The sequence below is a fragment of the Heptranchias perlo genome, chromosome 31, assembly GCF_035084215.1.
Source record: "Heptranchias perlo isolate sHepPer1 chromosome 31, sHepPer1.hap1, whole genome shotgun sequence".
In the NCBI taxonomy this organism is placed as follows: Eukaryota; Metazoa; Chordata; class Chondrichthyes; order Hexanchiformes; family Hexanchidae; genus Heptranchias; species Heptranchias perlo.
The window spans coordinates 4,919,961-4,938,271 of NC_090355.1; the positions used below are offsets into that span (position 1 = coordinate 4,919,961).

At 46.2% G+C, this 18,311-nt stretch overlaps 1 long non-coding RNA gene across 1 annotated transcript in view; it reads right to left on the minus strand.

Annotated features, from left to right (window-relative positions):
* The window catches only part of LOC137300384 (uncharacterized), a 48,891-nt gene extending 48,156 nt beyond the window's left edge, over positions 1-735 (minus strand). The window contains exon 1 of the long non-coding RNA XR_010958062.1: positions 655-735. This is a non-coding gene — a long non-coding RNA (uncharacterized lncRNA). The remainder of the gene's footprint in view (positions 1-654) is intronic.
* Positions 736-18,311: the final 17,576 nt, after the last annotated feature.

Consider the following 18,311-nt stretch of genomic DNA (forward strand, 5'->3'; position numbering starts at 1 on the left):
CACATACAATCACTCAAACATGGACATACAGACTCCTACACACAACTTGCATTTCTATAGCACCTTTCACAAACTCAGGACACCCCAAAGTGCATTACAGCCCAATGAAGTACTTTTTGAAGCGTAATAATGTAGGAAACACAGCAGCCAATTTGCACAAAGCAAGATCCCACAAACAGTGATGTGATAATGACCTGTTCTACTGATGTTGGTTGAGGAGAAAATATTGCCCAGGACACCAGGGAGAACTCCCCAACTCTTCTTCAGATAGTATCATGGGATCTTTTACATCCACCTGAGGGCAGATGGGGCTTCAGTTTAACATCTCATCTGAAAGACAGCACCTCTGACAGTGCAGCACCCCCTCAGTACTGCATTGGAGTGTCAGCTTAGATTTTGTGCTCAAGTCTCTGTAGTAGGACTTGAACCCATGACCTTCTAACTGGGAGACAAGTGTGCCACCATTAAGCCAAGACTGACATCTGGAGTTTGCTGGAGTTTCTTGACACCGATTGTAAACCAACACAGCATTGACCCTGATTGTAAACCAACACGCGAGACAGTGACGAGATTCGAGACTGCTGGAGCCCTTTTGACCGCTGTCCTTAAAAGAGTTTCAATCATGCGGCCTTCAAATGGAGTACGAGGATCTACCTGATTTTTTTACAGTCTTTGTCTGAGCGCCTCTGGTTGATCTGAGTCTGCTGCCATCACGGGCTGAGGACCTTGTCCGGTTTGCTTTTTGGACAAACACTGTGAATTCATTGATAAAATACAATAAATCATTAAAACACAGGGCTGGGGTTAAGCCAGGCTGCTTATACATAGCTGAGGTTAATCTAGGTCAAGCCAAGGTTAAACCAGTGGTGTTTGACATGGAGTTGAATTAAACCAGCTCTATCTACGTAGAATCCAGGAAAAAGCAGCACTATTTACATGGAGTCAATATTAAACCAAACATGTTCACCCCACAGCCTGACTTCAGCTCAAACCCAAACTCAAATCTGACTCGAAACCTGAACATGAACTTGAATCTGAATCCGTGTTTGTGGTTCAGACTTTGTGGTTTGGGTTCAAATTTGGGCTCAGTTTCAGAAGCAGATCCAGATTTGGACTCAGGTTCGGATTCAGATTCAAGTTCATGTTCAGGTTTCGAGTCAGATTTGAGTTTGGGTTTGAGCTGAAGTCAGGCTGTGGGGTGAACATGTTTGGTTTAATATTGACTCCATGTAAATAGTGCTGCTTTGTCCTGGATTCTACGTAGATAGAGCTGGTTTAACTCAACCCCATGTCAAACGCCACTGGTTTAACCTTGGCTTGACCTAGATTAACCTCAGCTATGTATAAGCAGCCTGGCTTAACCCCAGCCCTGTGTTTTAATGATTTATTGTATTTTATCAATGAATTCAAAGCTGTCGCCACATTATCCATTGTGGGAAAGTGAATAATACTGACTGTTTTGTCTAAAATTCACCAGATAATATAGGCAGAGATAGAAGGAATTCGGGAATATTCCAATGACCTTGAACTGAAACTTGTTTCAGATAAAATGAAACTACGACCAACAGCGGGGTTGGCTCAAGAGGTGATTATTGACAGTGGCGCTGCAGACAACCAAATGAAGCTTAAAAACATACAATTGTAAAAATCACCACAGTTAGACTCTCCTCCTTGAAGTGCAAAATCAACTTGGAAGGGTTAAAACAAGTGAATTCAGAATTTAAAATTAAGGTTGATTTTAATGGTGGAACTTGTTGAGAAAAAAATTCAAAAAAGATGAAAAGATGCAGCCCCAAGCATTGTCCACACTCGGCACACACTCCCCTCCTCAGTGAGTTTGTTTTAATATTCATTTTTGGGATGTGGCTGTTTATTGCCCATCCCTAGTTGCCCTGGATACAATTGAGTGGCTTGCTGGCCACTTCAGAGGGCAGTTAAGAGTGAACTATGCTGGTTTGGGACTGGAGTCACATATAGGCCAGACCGGGTAAGGACATTAGTGAACCGGTTGGGTTTTTACTGATACCAGCTTTTTATTTCCAGATTTTTTTTACGTGTCATGTGATGCTGCAGGTGATAGATTTAATGTACGTCTGTTTTACTTCTAAATGGCTGAGGCTGAGTGGTCAACAACAACAACAACGCATTTATATAGTGGCTTTAACGTAGTAAAATGTCCCAAGGCGCTTCACATGAGCGATTATCAAACAAAATTTGACACCAAGCCACAAAAGGAGATATTAGGACAGGTGACCAAAAGCTTGGTCAAAGAGGTAGGTTTTAAGGAGCGTCTTAAAGGAGGAGAGAGAGGTAGAGAGGAGGAGAGGTTTAGGGAGGGAATTCCAGAGCTTAGGACCTAGGCAGCTGAAGGTACGGCCGCCAATGGTGGAGCGATTAAAATCGGGGATGCACAAGAAGCCAGAATTGGAGGAGCGCAGAGATCTCAGAGGGTTGTAGGGCTGGAGGAGGTTACAGAGATAGGGAGAGGCGAGATCATGGAGGGATTTGAAAACAAGGATGAGAATTTTAATATGGAGCGCTGCACATTTGTTGCTCACACAGATCAGGAATGGCTGACCCAACTGAGCTCCTGGGATTTGCCCTCATTCAGATTGAGCTTCCGGTCTGGCTGTGGCCTGGTGCTGGGAGATTTCCAAGGAGAAAGAAGGGAAATCCAATGTGTCATCAGCACTTAAAGGGCTGCAGGTAATTTTAAAGGGATGTTGCCACTTAAGGATAAGTGGTTGAACGTGACTATGACTTGCATTTCTCTAGCGCCTTTCACAACCTCAGAATGTCCTAAAGTACTTTACAACCAATGAGGTACTTTTGAAGTGTAGTTACTGTTGTAATGTAGGAAACATGGCAGCCAATTTAAGCACAGCAAGCTCCCACCAACAACAATGTGATAATGACCAGATGATCTGTTTTAGTGATGTTGGTTGAGGGATAAATATTGGCCACACACCGGGGAGAACTCTCCAGCTCTTCTTCAAAATAGTACCATGGGATCTTTTATGTCCAGCTGAGAGGGCAGATGGGGACTCAGTTTAACGTTTCATCCAAAAGATGGCATCTCCGACAGTGCAGCACTCCTTCATGTACTGCACTGAAGCGTCAGCCTAGATTTTGTGCTCAAGTCTCCGGAGTGGGACTTGAACCCACAACTTTCGAACTCAGAGGCAAGAGTGTTACTACTGACCCACCTACTATTGAAAGCCATGGAACACCAGCATCTGTAAAGGACCTTGACACATAAAATCACCTAGCTGCATGATGCATAGTCACTTAATTGACACAAAAAAACAGACTGCAGGTTGGGCACATGACTCCTTCAACTTGTCACTTCTCTGTTTGCATGACAAAATAGCACCTATTACAAGAGTACAGACCTGAACTGGAGAGGGCTCAGAAATTGCGTGTCCTTGACTCCCTTGGAAGGTGCGACCCTGGACATCCTTGAAGAGCATGGAGGAAGTTGGGGAAGTTGAAGCCTTAGGCCTCCCCCATACTCAGAACGAGTACCATCCTGCTCTAATGTCTTGTCCCCTTCTCAATCACTCCTGAAAAGGCATCCACAAACCGCCTGCTATCTTGCAATGCAACTTTTATTTGAAGGTGTCTGTTGGAGTCAGCATTTGTGTTCCTTTTCTGTTAGTGGTCCAGATAAAGGCAACACCACACAACATCCTGCATCTCGCTCACCAACATTTGAATGCAGTAACACAGCTACACACACCCTGGAGGGTGCAGTTAACGGTCTTAGGTTGGTAACACCAGGCAAATCATAGTGCGCAGTTAAGGAGGAGGAGAAGGAGCAGGAACCTGGTGTTTGGATGGCCAGATGGTTGTCATTAATGATTCCCAGTACTTTGTGGTCACAGGTTCAAGCCCCACTCCATGTTCACACTTAACAATTGTTTCTTAAATGATTCCCGGATCTTCACCTCCATGACTATCTGGAAATCCCTTCAAGTGTTACTAATTCTCTGCAGGCGATAGTTCTAAAATAGCATGTCTGGACTGCCCTTGGCGAACTGCAAGTCTTTTGAAAGGCATCATTTACCGAACACAGAACCCCAATCACCAGGAAGCCATAAGAAATCTATGCTCAAATGTTAACATTGCAAAACAATTGCTTGCAAAAGATGAGAAAAATACAGAGTTATAAACCACTGGCATTTCATCTATCATTCAAGGGAATTCTAATACATGTTGGCCAGATTTCAAGTCTGTCCAGCATATTTTAGGAATGTCTGTGGACAGTACAGTCAGTCTATATCTCAGTGTGAGGTTCCAGGCTATAGAGCATGGGGATTCTACGATCTGGCCAATTTATACTGTATAAGGAGGGCTGCTGAAACTCAAGAACCAGGCAAGTCATGTTGGTGACAGAGAAGCTTGAATGTAGTCACCTGGTATCTCAGATGGTTACATCAGCCATACGAATGGTGCACGTTCCTCACATATCCACATGTTAACACAGGATTCACTTCCTGATGCACTGTGTGCATTGGACAGGAAGTCTGGTTTTATGTGTGGAGAAATTTGAAATCCACTGCCCGCAATGAAACCAGAATAATGCAGGAGAATGACAAAGCGATTCACACGGCCATTCCTTCTCTTCATGGTTGGGCTTTAAATGAAAGTTGACTGGATCGGAGAAATAATTTGGAATTAATCCATATTTGGACAGTTTCATAGAATCTTAGTAATTACAGCACAGAAAGAGGTCATGGAAAGGACACAATAATGTAAAGAGAAGTGTATTTCAGCCATTTGTTACCCTTTCTTTCTATCTTTTGTCTTTTTTCTTCTGGCATATAGGTTTCTCTTGAGCCTTTGTGCCAGTTGTAAATTGTTTATTTTTGTTGCCTCCTGCACCATTACTGGCAGCGATGGGTGGCCCAGTGGGAATTTCTCCCATCTCTGTGGTCCTTGGAGGAAGAAGGCCAAAAATGGGGCGCTAACCAGTTTAGGCTGTCGAGAGGCACCCTGTGCCATTCCTGTTGGCAGACAGAGGAGAACATACCACACATTGGCTGATGATTAGTGCAGGCAAGGCTCCTGTTCCCAAAAGAAACCGGGGCAGCAGATTTGATGGCATCGCTAAGGTGTGTCCCAATTCACAGTATGTCATACTTTCAGTGGCACTGCGTGATCAGCTGTACCCTGATTGGCCTCACCCACCAACATGCCACCAAGCACATCTGCAGGCTCTGGCATGCTCACCTGGCAATGATCGTGGCAAACTACCTTCATAGGTTCCGGGTCAGAAGAAAGACAGAGGCAGAGCCATGCCATCTGCTGCAAGGACACCTGCAGCTGCCATGCAGTATACTGCTGTCACATCCAGATGTAGCCTGGAACTTGGCTCTCTATCTGGGGATGCTGTTGCGTTCTGGCCAAGATTCCAGATGAGAGATGACCCCTCTCTGTCTCTCACTTCTGGCCTGCAACCTTTCTACATCGTAACCTTTCTTGCTATTCTTTACTTTGCAAGATCAATGAACCTTCCCCTCTTCTATACTACAGATACGTTGAGCCACACATTCTTCATCCTTTTTGCTTTAAAATGATAGAAGTGTGAACTGCAACAACTTGCATTTATACATTTTTCAAGCTGCTGCATAGAGTGAGGGCAAAGGATGCCCAGCCAAAGAAGGAGAGATTAGGAGAGGTGAGCAAAAGCATGGTTGAAGAGGTGAGTTTTAAGGGGGGTCTCAAAGGAAGAGAGGGAAGTGGAGAAGCAAAGGGGCTAAGGGAAAGAATTCCAAAGAGTAGGATGTAGGTATAGCCGTCAGTGGTGGGATGAAGGAAAGACGGATACACAAGGCTGGAGTCAGAGGAATGAGGGTTTTAGGTGACCATGGAGATAGGGAGGGGCGAGGACATGGAGGGATTTAAAGTCAAGGACAAGAATTTTAAACTTCAGGGTAGCAATGTTGGTTAGTGAATGAGCAGCACTTGGTGGGATAGGATTCAAGCAGCAGAGTTTTGGAAGAGCTGGAGAATGTGGAGGATGAGAACTGGCAAGGAGAGCATCGGAATTATTGAGTCTGGAGATGAGGACACAATGTTTGAGGGTCTCAGTGGTAGAAGGGTTGAGGTATAGGCAGAGGTGGGCAATGTCACAGAGGTGGAAGTAGGCGGTCCTTGTGATGAAGAGGATATGGGGTTGGAAACTCAGTTTGGTGTCGGACAGGGTACTAAGGTTGCAAACAATATGGTTCAGCCTGAGACAATGTTTGGGGAGGGCATGCAGTCAGTGGTGAGAAACTTGAGTTTGTGTTGGGGACTGAAGACAATGGCTTTGTTCTTTCCAATGTTTAGCTGGAAGAAGTTAAGACCTAGCCAGGACTGGATGCTGAACAACCAATATGACAGCACAGAGGCAACAGAGGGGTCAAGAGAGGTGGTGTAGGGGTATAGTTGGCTGTCTTCAGCATATATGTGGAAACTGCTCCCATGTCTGGAAATGTCATAAAGCAGAAATATGTACATGAGGAAGAGCAGGGGTCAAGGATAGATCATTGGGGACTCTGGAGGTGGAAAGAGAAGCCATTTCTAGAGATGCTTTGGCTACAATCAGATGGATAAGAGTGGAACCAACCAAGGGCTGTCCAATGGAGTTGGATAGTAGAGGAAAAGCGTTGGAAGAGGATGGTGTGGTCAGCCATGTTGAAGGCTGTCGAGGAGGACAAAGGATAATGCACAGTCACAGTTTCAAACAACATCACTGGCGACTTTGGTTAGAGCCATAGAAAGGTGGAAGCCGGAGTAGAAAGATTCTAATGGAGTTGTGGGAGCTGAAGTGGAGGGATTCTAATGGAGTTGTGGGAGCTGGAGTGGAGGGATTCTAATGGAGTTGTGGGAGCCGGAGTGGAGGGATTCTAATGGAGTTGCGGGAGCTGAAGTGGAGGGATTCTAATGGAGTTGTGGGAGCCGGAGTGGAGGGATTCTAATGGAGTTGTGGTAGCCGGAGTGGAGGGATTCTAATGGAGTTGTGGGAGCTGAAGTGGAGGGATTCTAATGGAGTTGTGGTAGCCGGAGTGGAGGGATTCTAATGGAGTTGTGGGAGCCGGAGTGGAGGGATTCTAATGGAGTTGCGGGAGCCGGAGTGAAGGGATTCTAATGGAGTTGCGGGAGCTGAAGTGGAGGGATTCTAATGGAGTTGCGGGAGCTGGAGTGGAGGGATTCTAATGGAGTTGCGGGAGCTGAAGTGGAGGGATTCTAATGGAGTTGCGGGAGCTGAAGTGGAGGGATTCTAATGGAGTTGCGGGAGCTGAAGTGGAGGGATTCTAATGGAGTTGCGGGAGCTGAAGTGGAGGGATTCTAATGGAGTTGCGGGAGCCGGAGTGGAGGGATTCTAATGGAGTTGCGGGAGCTGAAGTGGAGGGATTCTAATGGAGTTGTGGGAGCCGGAGTGGAGGGATTCTAATGGAGTTGCGGGAGCTGAAGTGGAGGGATTCTAATGGAGTTGTGGTAGCCGGAGTGGAGGGATTCTAATGGAGTTGCGGGAGCTGAAGTGGAGGGATTCTAATGGAGTTGTGGTAGCCGGAGTGAAGGGATTCTAATGGAGTTGCGGGAGCTGAAGTGGAGGGATTCTAATGGAGTTGCGGGACAGATGAGCATGGAGTTGGAAGGCGACAACACAATCACTTCAGAAAGGAAAGAGAGGTTAAAGTTGGGGAGATGGGGTGGTAGTTAGTATGGAGCAAGGGGCCAATGGTGTTTTTTTGGGGGGGTGTTTATGCTCGTTTTGAAAGGCAGGAGACAATCTCTGAGAAGAAGGAACCATCTGGAAGATGCCATTAAAGGGGACACTTTCTATGTTGGCACTGAGAGTGCACAACAGGAACATGTGTTGTGAAATTGGGCAGTTCCAGCTACAGTTATTAGCACAGGGTGTTTGATTAACATCAGTACCATTAATGTTCACTATGATACAATCACAACAACAACAACTTATATTTATATAGGGCCTTTAACATAGTAAAACACCCGAAGGTGCTTCACAGGAGCGATTATCAAACAAAATTTGATACCGAGCTACATATGGAGATATCAGGACAGGTGACCAAAAACTTGGTCAAAGAGGTAGGTTTTAAAGAGTGTCTTAGAGAAGGAGAGAGGTTTAGAGAGCAGAGAGGTTTAGGGAGGGAATTCCAGAGCTTAGGGCCACAGATCACTGAACAGTTTAGGATTCGTAACCAATTTATGACTTCTACCAATCTGTAACAATGATTGATCAATGTCATGGTTTGTAAGATCACAAGATAGATGTGGATGCATTAGGCATCTGATTCACCAAAGGCCATGAAGTCCTGTCATCACTGCATCCACCAGTATTTCCAGGGTTTTTGCCTCCATAATAATAAGACCATAATAAGAGATAGGAGCAGGCGTAGGCCATTCGGCCCCTCGAGTCTGCTCCGCCATTTAATGAGATCATGACTGATCTGATTTTTACCTCAACTCCACTTTCCCACCTTTTCCCCATATCCTTTGACTCCCTTGCTGATCAAAAATTTGTCTAACTCAGCCTTGAATGTATTCAATACTCAGCCTCCACAGCTTTTTGGGGTAAAGAATTCCAAAGATTCACGACCCTCTGGGAGAAGAAATTCCTCCTCATTTTCGTCTTAAACGGGCGACCCCTTATTCTGAGACTACGCCCCCTAGTTTTAGATTCCCCCATGAGGGGTAACATCCACTCAGCATCTACCCTATCAAGTCCCCTCAGAATCTTGTATGTTTCAATAAGATCTCCTCTCATTCTTCTAAACTCCAATGAATATATACCCAACCTGTTCAATCTTTCCTCATTAGACAACCCTTCCAGACCCGGAATCAACCTAGTCCAACCTACTCCACTGTCCTATCTGGATGTCCATTCCAGGTATTGATCACTCTTCGTGTGACATCAGTGCTAAGTTTGCCTTTCACTAGTTTGAACCTGATCTTACTGTAATGGATTAGTTTGAGGTAGTGTTCTGGATTTCCGATTTTATACCGTTTTCTATCGTGTATCTCTATAAAGTCACTTTGCAGTTACTTCCTTTCAAGGCTGGTAAGCCCAAATTCAGTCATTCCTCGTGGCTCAGTCTCCTGCTGGGGATCAGTCTCTCTGCATGGCCTCCGGGGCTTCAATGTCTCCCTTGTGCCTTATGGCAAGAAGTGGACACAGCAATCAAGGTGCGCTCTGTTCACAGTTTAAGCATGTCAGCCTCTCATCTGCGCTATATTATTTTGGCTATATAGTTCAGCATTCTATCTGCTTTGTTGATTGTTACTCTGTGGTGATTGGACCTATTGAACCCAGTGTGGACTAAAAGCCCTGCATCCCCTTAAACCTCACTGGTAGTTATTTCAACAATAGGGTACGTGTGTCAAAGTTTTTTTTCATAAGTTAACAGGCTTACCACAGGTTTATGAGGTTATTATCATACTTGCAATACTCAAGTTATCTCCTAATAATTGATTCCAATATTTTACTTGGTATTGATGTAAGACTGAAGGGGCTGGAGTTGCTTGGGTCTTTTTGGTCACCTTTTTTTGAAAATAGGCACCACATTAGCTGGATTCCAGTCCAGCAGGACTTCCTTGCATTTATCGACTGCCTCATAATGATAGTTTGTCAATTACAAATCCCATCAATTGCCCCTCTTAGCACCCTGGGATGACTTAAAAATAGTTTTGAATGTAACAAAAATAGTGGGTTTGTTGTTGTGGAGGGTTTGTTGATGTATTTTGATGGGTTTGTTGGTGTATTATGATGGGTTTGGTGGTGTATTTTGATGGGTTTGTTGATGTATTGTGGTGGGTTTGCTGGTGTATTGTGATGGGTTTGTTGATGTATTGTGGTGGGTTTGCTGGTGTATTGTGATGGGTTTGCTGGTGTATTTTGATGGGTTTGTTGATGTATTGTGGTGAGTTTGCTGGTGTATTGTGATGGGTTTGCTGGTGTATTTTGATGGGTTTGTTGATGTATTGTGGTGGGTTTGTTGGTGTATTGTGGTGAGTTTGCTGGTGTATTTTGATGGTTTTTTTGGTGTATTGTGGTGGGTTTGCTGGTGTATTGTGGTGGGTTTATTGTATTGTGATGGGTTTGTTGATGTATTGTGGTGGGTCTGCTGATGTATTGTGGTGGGTTTGTTGGTGTATTGTGGTGGGTTTGTTGATGTATTGTGGTGGGTTCGGTGGTGTATTTTGATGGGTTTGTTGGTGTATTGTGGTGGGTTTGCTGGTGTATTGTGAGTTTATTGGTATATTGTGATAGGTTTGTTGATGTATTGTGGTGGGTTTGTTGGTGTATTGTGGTGAGTTTGCTGGTGTATTTTGCTGGTTTTTTTGGTGTATTGTGGTGGGTTTGCTGGTGTATTGTGGTGGGTTTATTGTATTGTGATGGGTTTGTTGATGTATTGTGGTGGGTTTGGTGGTGTCCTGTGGGGTTTGTGCTGGGATTGCTGTTGAATTGCAGTAGATTTGCATCTGTATTGTGGTGGGCTCTGTTAAAAGATTATGAATAAAGCTTGATGAATATTAACTACCAATTAACCAACCAGTCTCAGTGATATAAGCCAGTGATGTAAGTCTCTGTTCACCAATCCCATTGGTATAAGGAAGTATTTTAACTGTCTAACCACCTGTCCCAGTGGTATAAGGCAGTATTTTAACTGTCTAACCACCTGTCCCAGTGGTATAAGGCAGTATTTTAACTGTCTAACCACCTGTCCCAGTGGTATAAGGAAGTATTTTAACTGTCTAACCACCAGTCCCAGTGGTATAAGGCAGTATTTTAACTGTCTAACCACCAGTCCCAGTGGTATAAGGCAGTATTTTAACTGTCTAACCACCAGTCCCAGTGGTATAAGGAAGTATTTTAACTATCTAACCACCAGTCCCATTGATCTAAGGCAGTGTTATAACTGACTTGTTTACCTACAGGAAATCACTTGCTACCCTTATAAAAATTATAATTAAGTATTTCCTTGCACTAAAGCTCCTTTTGTGTCAGTAACCTCTCATTTGTTTTTGTTCTTTTGCTGATAAGAAACACCTATAGTACCATAGAAGTCACATCCATTGCCTGAGATGTGAATCTAAGCTTGGGTTGGAGGCTCGTTTAATTCCCATCCCTTGGCCGTATTCCTGAGGTTTCATCACAGGACCTCCTGCCTCCAATGGTCCTGTCCTGTCAAATAGCCTGTTTTCCCATTTCCAATATTTCCATAACTAATAAACAAAAGTGTTCAAAGAGATTTGAAAAAAATACATAATTTTTGTTAATGCGCCTATGGTTTTTCTCCTCGATTGCTCGCAGCAGTGTCCAGGAGATTAATCTGCAATTCCTGGAGACTCCAGGGCAATCCTAGAGGGTTAGGCAACCCTAATCCCCTCAAAGAATTCACGTTGAATTGTCTCAGGGACTGGGCCCAGGCCAGGAATCTCAACGGCAGCATGTACCAAACATCCTGTTTGCTGTTTGTGGTTGTCAGGCCAACAGGGACTCCCCTGGAACAGGGGCTGGGCAGAGCTGGTGCCTCCCGTCAGCTTACAAACAGCAGTGATATCACTGCACCGTGTGCTGAGCACAAGTCTACAGGACAGTCCAGCTGAGAAACTTCAGTCTGAGCTGTGTGTGTGTTTTTAAAAAAAAATCTGCCTTAAAAACAGAACGAGTGTGTGAGTCTCACTGTTACGCACGTTAGCCCTTGGAATCGCAGCCCAATAGATTTACAGACCTGCCAAGGGAATTCAATCAGCCGCTCCTACTGTTCTGTCTAACCCCTGAACAGATCCCAGACTTAGTCTCTACGCCATGTGGATATTCTCTCCAGTTGTAAAATCCAAGTATATTTATTCATTAAAACACTTACACCAAGCCCTACTTATTCTACCTTCATTATACAGTACTCAGGTATTCTGTTAAACCCCACCTTAATTATAAAGCTCTCAGTTATAACACTCCCTTTGTTGCATCTCACTCTCATTATAAAGCTCTCAGTTCTACAGTAATAATTTTCAAACAAGAGCAGATCATTGGTCTATTTATGTAACCTTGATGTATTTCTAACCCTGAGTAACCCTGATTTCTATTTGCTGACAGGAACCTATCTGATACCCTTTTGAACCTTGTTTTAGTTTCTTGTTCCTCACCCTGGACTGATAGTCCACTCCATAAGTTTATCTCCCTTTCACTGAAATGATTTTGCCTGAATTTCCCCTTTTGTTGTAGTCCCTAATTTGAAATTATGACCTGTTGTTTTTCGAGTTTTGCACATGACATAAAAATGTATCTATCCAAATTCTCCAAACCCATCATCATCTTAAACACTTCTATCAAATCACCCTTCCATCTTCTGTTTTCAAGAGAGAAAAGTCCCAGGGTTGCCAAATTTTCTTGAAGCTCTGTCACCATAGTTCTGGAATTAATCTAGCAGCCCACCATTGCATTCTATCGAACAACTTAATATCCTTCCTAAAATAGGGAGACCCAAACTGAATGCAATGCTCCAGATATAATTTTAGAATTACTCCTCTCAACTAATCAGTTAATCCCAACATTGTGTTTCCTGTCTTTTTTTAGTTTTTTTAACTGTCTATGTCAACCACTTTAGTGATCCCTTCACCAAAAGCCCAAGATCCTCTTCCTATTTTGACACTGTAAGCACATTTCCATTCAGCACATAATCTACACTCTCCTTCCCTCTGCTGAATCTGATAATGTATAAAGTTCTCTGTATTAAACTGCATCTACCACTTCTCTGCCCAGAGACCTGGCTGCTCTCGATCCTATCGAGTTTGTGCATATTGATAGTCATCATTTGCCACTGCTCCCAATTTGGTGTCAAATTGGAGCATGATTCTATTCGCCAAGTCACTCGTAAAAATTATAAACAACAGGGAATCCAACACTGACCCCTCTTTCACACCATTAATAACTAGCTGCCAATTGGAGGCCTCCTCATTCACTACTGTCTGTTGAGCAGCCAATTTCTAATCCAGTCTAATATATTACCCTCTAACCCATGGGCCCAAACCTTATACAGTAGCCAATGAGGTGGGACAATATCAAACGCCCTCTTGAAATGTAGGTGTGCAACATCCAATGTCTCACCCCAGCCGCTAGGTTCATTCAATAAACTGTTTAAGCACGATTTTCCACTCCTGAAACCTATCTCTCATTAACTTCCACAATTCAAGATGGTGCTTTATACTATTCTTCACTGTAGCGTTTCCCCACAGTAACCACACTTCAAAAGTACTTCATTGGCTGTAAAGCGCTTTGGGATGTCCTGAGGTCACAAATGAAGCTATATAAAAGCAAGTTGTTTCTCTTTAGTTTCAAACGATGAACATTGTCAGTGCCCTGAGCTTCTGAAAGTTTCTTAATAGAATTATAGAATCATAGAATCGTACAGCTCATCGTGCTTGTGCCGGCTCTTTGAAAGAATTATCCAATTAGTCCCACTCCCCTGCTCTTTCCCCGTGGCCCTGCAAATGTTTCCTTTTCAAGTATTTATCTAATTTCCTTTTGAAAGTTACTATTGAATTTGCTTCCGCCACCCTTTCAGGCAGCGCATTTCAGATCATGACAACTCCCTGCTCCCTTATGATTTTAAAGGGTTGAGCATTGATTTTCTACTTTTGTGGATTTGGGGTCCGTGACTAGCATGGAGGGGCTTCCACCTGCAACAAAGATGCGCTCCTGACTCTGACTGATCTCCTGGCCTCAAGATCATCAATGTAGTGTGTAGCACTCTTGCCTCTAACCCAAGAATGGTTGTGGGTTCAAGTCCCACTCCAGAAACTTGAGCATCAAATCTAGGCTGACACTCCAATGCAGTACTGAGGGAGTGCTGCAGTGTCTAGAGGTGCTGTCTTTCAGATAAGATATTAAACTAAAGTCCTGTCTGCCCTCTCAGGTCGATGTAAAAGATCCCACGGCACGATTTGAAGAAGAACGGGAAAGGTGTCCTGGTCAATATTTATCCCTCAACAAACATAAGTAAAACAGATTATCTAGTCATTTTCACATTATTGTTTGTGGGACCTTGCTGTGCACAGATTGGCTGCCATGTTTCCTACATTCCAACAGTGACTACACTTCAGAAGTATTTAATTGGCTGCAAAACGCTTTGGGATGTCCAGATGTCATGAAAGGCGCTATATAAATGCACGTTCAGCTTCTTTCTCTTTAGGAACAGGAAAAAACCATTAGGCCCAACTGAGCCTGCCCACCTACCTACTTCTCCACCACATTGCTCAATCCCTTCTCTCTCCGGACTGGTGACTGTGCAGCTCAAGCAGAAGAACGGATCACCCCTCCACCCTTTGTGTGTGAAGCAGTGGGATGTAGTGATAGAGGAAGGGGGGGCCCCTCTGATAAAGGATGGGATGGGGGCGAGTGCTACACAGGATGGCCTGACAACAACCATAAAAATTGGGAAAATAATCCTTGTGCAGATTCCTGGATCTTTTGCAAGTTATCATTTTTAAGCGAGTGAACAATTTAGACGCCAACAGCCTCAAAGACTTTGAACTCTATGTTGGGGAGGCTGAGAGAGTGTTACAACATGGATCAGACTGGGAATCGTCTACATTCTTTATCCCCCAACTGGCTTTTAATGTTGCTCACCTGGAACATTGGCTCCCCTCACACGACCTGCACACACTGGCTCTCCCGGCGCCACAGATTTTACACATCACTGCAGCTAATCAACCCCAGTGCAAAATTGAGCACTTGGTCCTATTCCCTTCACTCATTCACTCTTCAGATTACCTCATTCAAATAACAGCACACAAACGCTCCTACAGACTGTCCAGGTTCACCCTGTACAGTAGGGCTGACATCAGGCAGATTGCAACCGGGCGGTGCAAACATATGCGTAGCAGTCAGGATCAGGAAAACTCACTGCCCCTCGTGGATCTGATGCTGTTGTCGCATCCCAAGCATTGCCCCAGCCCCCAGCCCCCAGCCCCCAACCCCCTTGCCCCAGCCCCCGCCCTCAGTCCCCAGCCCCCAGCCCCCTTGCCCCAGCCCCCGCCCTCAGTCCCCAGCCCCCAGCCCCCTTGCCCCAGCCCCCGCCCTCAGTCCCAGAGCCCTATTTTAAATCAATGGATGAAAATCCATGGTTTAAAAATCAATGGAAGGAAATCCTTGGATCCAGTGCAGGAAGCGCTTTAATGACCTAACTAGGTCAGCCAAAGTGAGTACACTTACTCATTCTCCTACTTTCCGTCTTCTACATCACCGTCCCCACCCCCCCAGCTCATTCTGCACTGCCAACACTACTCTATCACATCACTCCTCACACCCACTCAAAGCTCATCCTCATCTTACCTGCACTTCCTCACCACTTCCTCACCTCCCCAGTACTCACCCCACCACTACCACTCAACCCAATCCTCATACAATGTCATGACTCTGTCTCATACTCACCCTCTGATGTATCTCTTTCATGGTCAGCCTCACCCAAACCAATGCATTCATCGGTTGGCCACGTCACCATCACTCACTCACGTGTTTCTACTTTCTCCCCTTATAGAAGAAGAGAGCTCGGAATGCACGTTTGAGGGTGAGGAACGGAGGGGGGCTGCAACAGATAGTCGTGCTCACAGACGCGGAGCAGGAGGCGCTCGAGCTGACCGCACCCTCGAATGTCTGTGCGTCGGGGGCGCCCAACAAACGTCTAGTGACAGAACTTTAACATTCAGCACACACAATATGAATTGATGTTAACATGCCTTGGCATCTTCAGCACCTCAACATCTGTGATCATGCTTAATATTGCCTTCTGTTCTCTTACAGGGCCTTCAGCGACTGCTGTGACAGCGGAGGGCGATTCCTCAGAGGACCTGCCGGCCTCTGAGGGTGCACTCTCACATCTGAGTGAGCCATCCACCAGCGCAGATACACACATCTCGGTGGGTCCCAGTCCGCAGTTAGTTGGGGTCGCACATGGTGAGTTACCACACACATGTGAGCACGAGCAGACACTGGTGGCAGGGGCAGCTGTGGGGAGTCCGCTTCGGTGGGAGCACTGTTCTCCAGGTTGTACTCAGCTGGACATAGATGCTGAACCCTGGGGGCCATCCTTTAAAAGGAGAATGATCGAGGGGCAGTAGCACATTTGCGAGGTGCTGGAACAGGTGCCATGTGCACTCTCCACAATCGCGCAGAGGATGGAGGAGTCCAACTCCTGCATGAGTGGAATGGTGGCACAGGTAAGGGAGGGAATCTCTGAGACACAGTCGCAGGAACGTGAGGGCATCTCTGAGATAGTGCCGCGGGTAAGCGCGGGAATGTCTGCGATGGAGAGAAGGCTGGCCTCCATGGAGCTTCAAGTATGGCTCACAAATGAGTCCATTCAGGCCCTGACAACGACCCTTTGGACTCAGGGTGAACAACATTCTGCCGTCTTAAACAGGCAGGTAGATACACTGGCACCGGCCTTAAAAGGCTTCACACATGTCCTCTAAAGTGTCATACAGCAGAGTGGTGTGGGCCTGGCCCAGGGGCGGGATGATGACGAAAGGGTTGCCACTCAAAGCGCCCCCACGTCTCACCCATTGCCCCCCTCTCAACCAGTACCCGCAATGCTGCCTCCTCTCCAGGTGGCCGAGTCTGCCCCTGCACATGTGCAGGTGGAGCAGTCTTTGGAGGGGCCTTCATGGGCACTGAAACCCAGAGGGGGTAGACCCAAAGCATCTAATCAGTCAGGGCATGAACAAGAGCAACCTGCCACTACCTCTGCTGCTGCCACAGGGGATGCACCACGTAGAAGTAGTTGGAAGCGAAAGGCAAAGGTTTTGTAAGCACAAAGGGGATGCACAAGAGTGTTTGATGGTTGGTCATGTTTTTTATTTATATTGCTTTCTGTTAAGTGCACATTAAATATTATTATTGTCACCACTCCTGCCACGTCTTGGACGTTCTTGACTGGCTTCTATAATAAAGCCCTTTCATGAGGTTCGCCATGAACGCCTACACTTGATGCCACCCATTGGGTCATTCTACAGTGGGTGTATGTGCAGTTGCAGGACTGTTTTGTGCGGGGGCGTTGGGGGGGTGGGGGCTGATGTGACCACTGCTCTGTCCAGGTGGTGTGAGGACTGGACTCTTCACACTGTCTGATGTTCGGAGAACCGTTCACATATCAGTGACTCCCTGGCCTCACGAGCAGCCAAGTGAGCCGCTGTTCTGCCCATGGATTGCTCCTCCTCCTCCTCCTCCGCCTCCTCCTCCTCCTCCTCCTACTCCTCAATGTGGGTGGCAGATGTGGATGGGGCCTCTTCAAGCGGCATCCCTCTCTGTTTTGCCCTGTTGTGCGGGCACAACACACGACTATAATGCGTCCCACTCTGTCTGGTGCGTATTGAAGCGCTCCCCCAGAATGATCAAGGCACCTGAAGCGCATCTTGAGCAGCCCTATAGCATGCTCAATTGTAGACCTGGTAGCGATGTGGCTGTCGTTATATCGATGCTATTGCTCGTTGATGGGGTTCCTCAGAGGTATCACGAGCCACCTGTGCAGGGGGTATCCCTTGTTCCCAAGGAGCCAGCCATTTTGGGTGTTCGGTGTGTGGAAGAGGGGAAGGATGTTGGACTACCGGAAGATGAAGGAATCGTGGCAGCTGCCAGGGTATCTGGCGCACACGTGAAGGAATCTTTTGCGGTAATCACAAATGAGCTGAGTGATGGAGTGATGGCCCTTCCGGTTGACAACAGTCCTGGCTCTTGTGGAGGTGCTCGTATTGCTATATGGGTGCAATCGATTACACCCTGCACTTGTGGAATCCCACTGCCCTCTCCATCTGGCTGAGGTCGTCCACGGGGAAGTTGACATCATGCGGAGCCCTGCGAAGCAAGCCGTCGGTGACCTGTCTTATGCACTTGTGTGCTGACAACTGAGAGACCCCGGCGATGTCCCCGGTGGCACCCTGGAATGATTCAGAGGCGAAGAAATTGAGGGCAGTGGTGACTTTGACAGCGACAGGTAAGGAGATGCTTCTCGGGCCCAGCCGGGAGCAGCTCGGCACGAAGGAGGCTACAGATGTCTGCGACTACCTGGCGACTGGCTCTGAGCCTCTGTGTGCACTGCTCCTCAGAGAGGTCCTGGAAGCTGAGCCTCGGTCTGTAGACCCTATGGTGAGGGTAGTGCCTCCTGCGACGTCTCTCTCCATGTTTTTGCCCTCTGTGCTCTTGTGCAGGTGCCTGTGGCGCAGCACTGTGTTGTGGAGCTCCACGTGGCGGAGGTGGACGCCGTGCCTGGCGAGGCTGGTGATGTTGCTCGTCCTCGGAT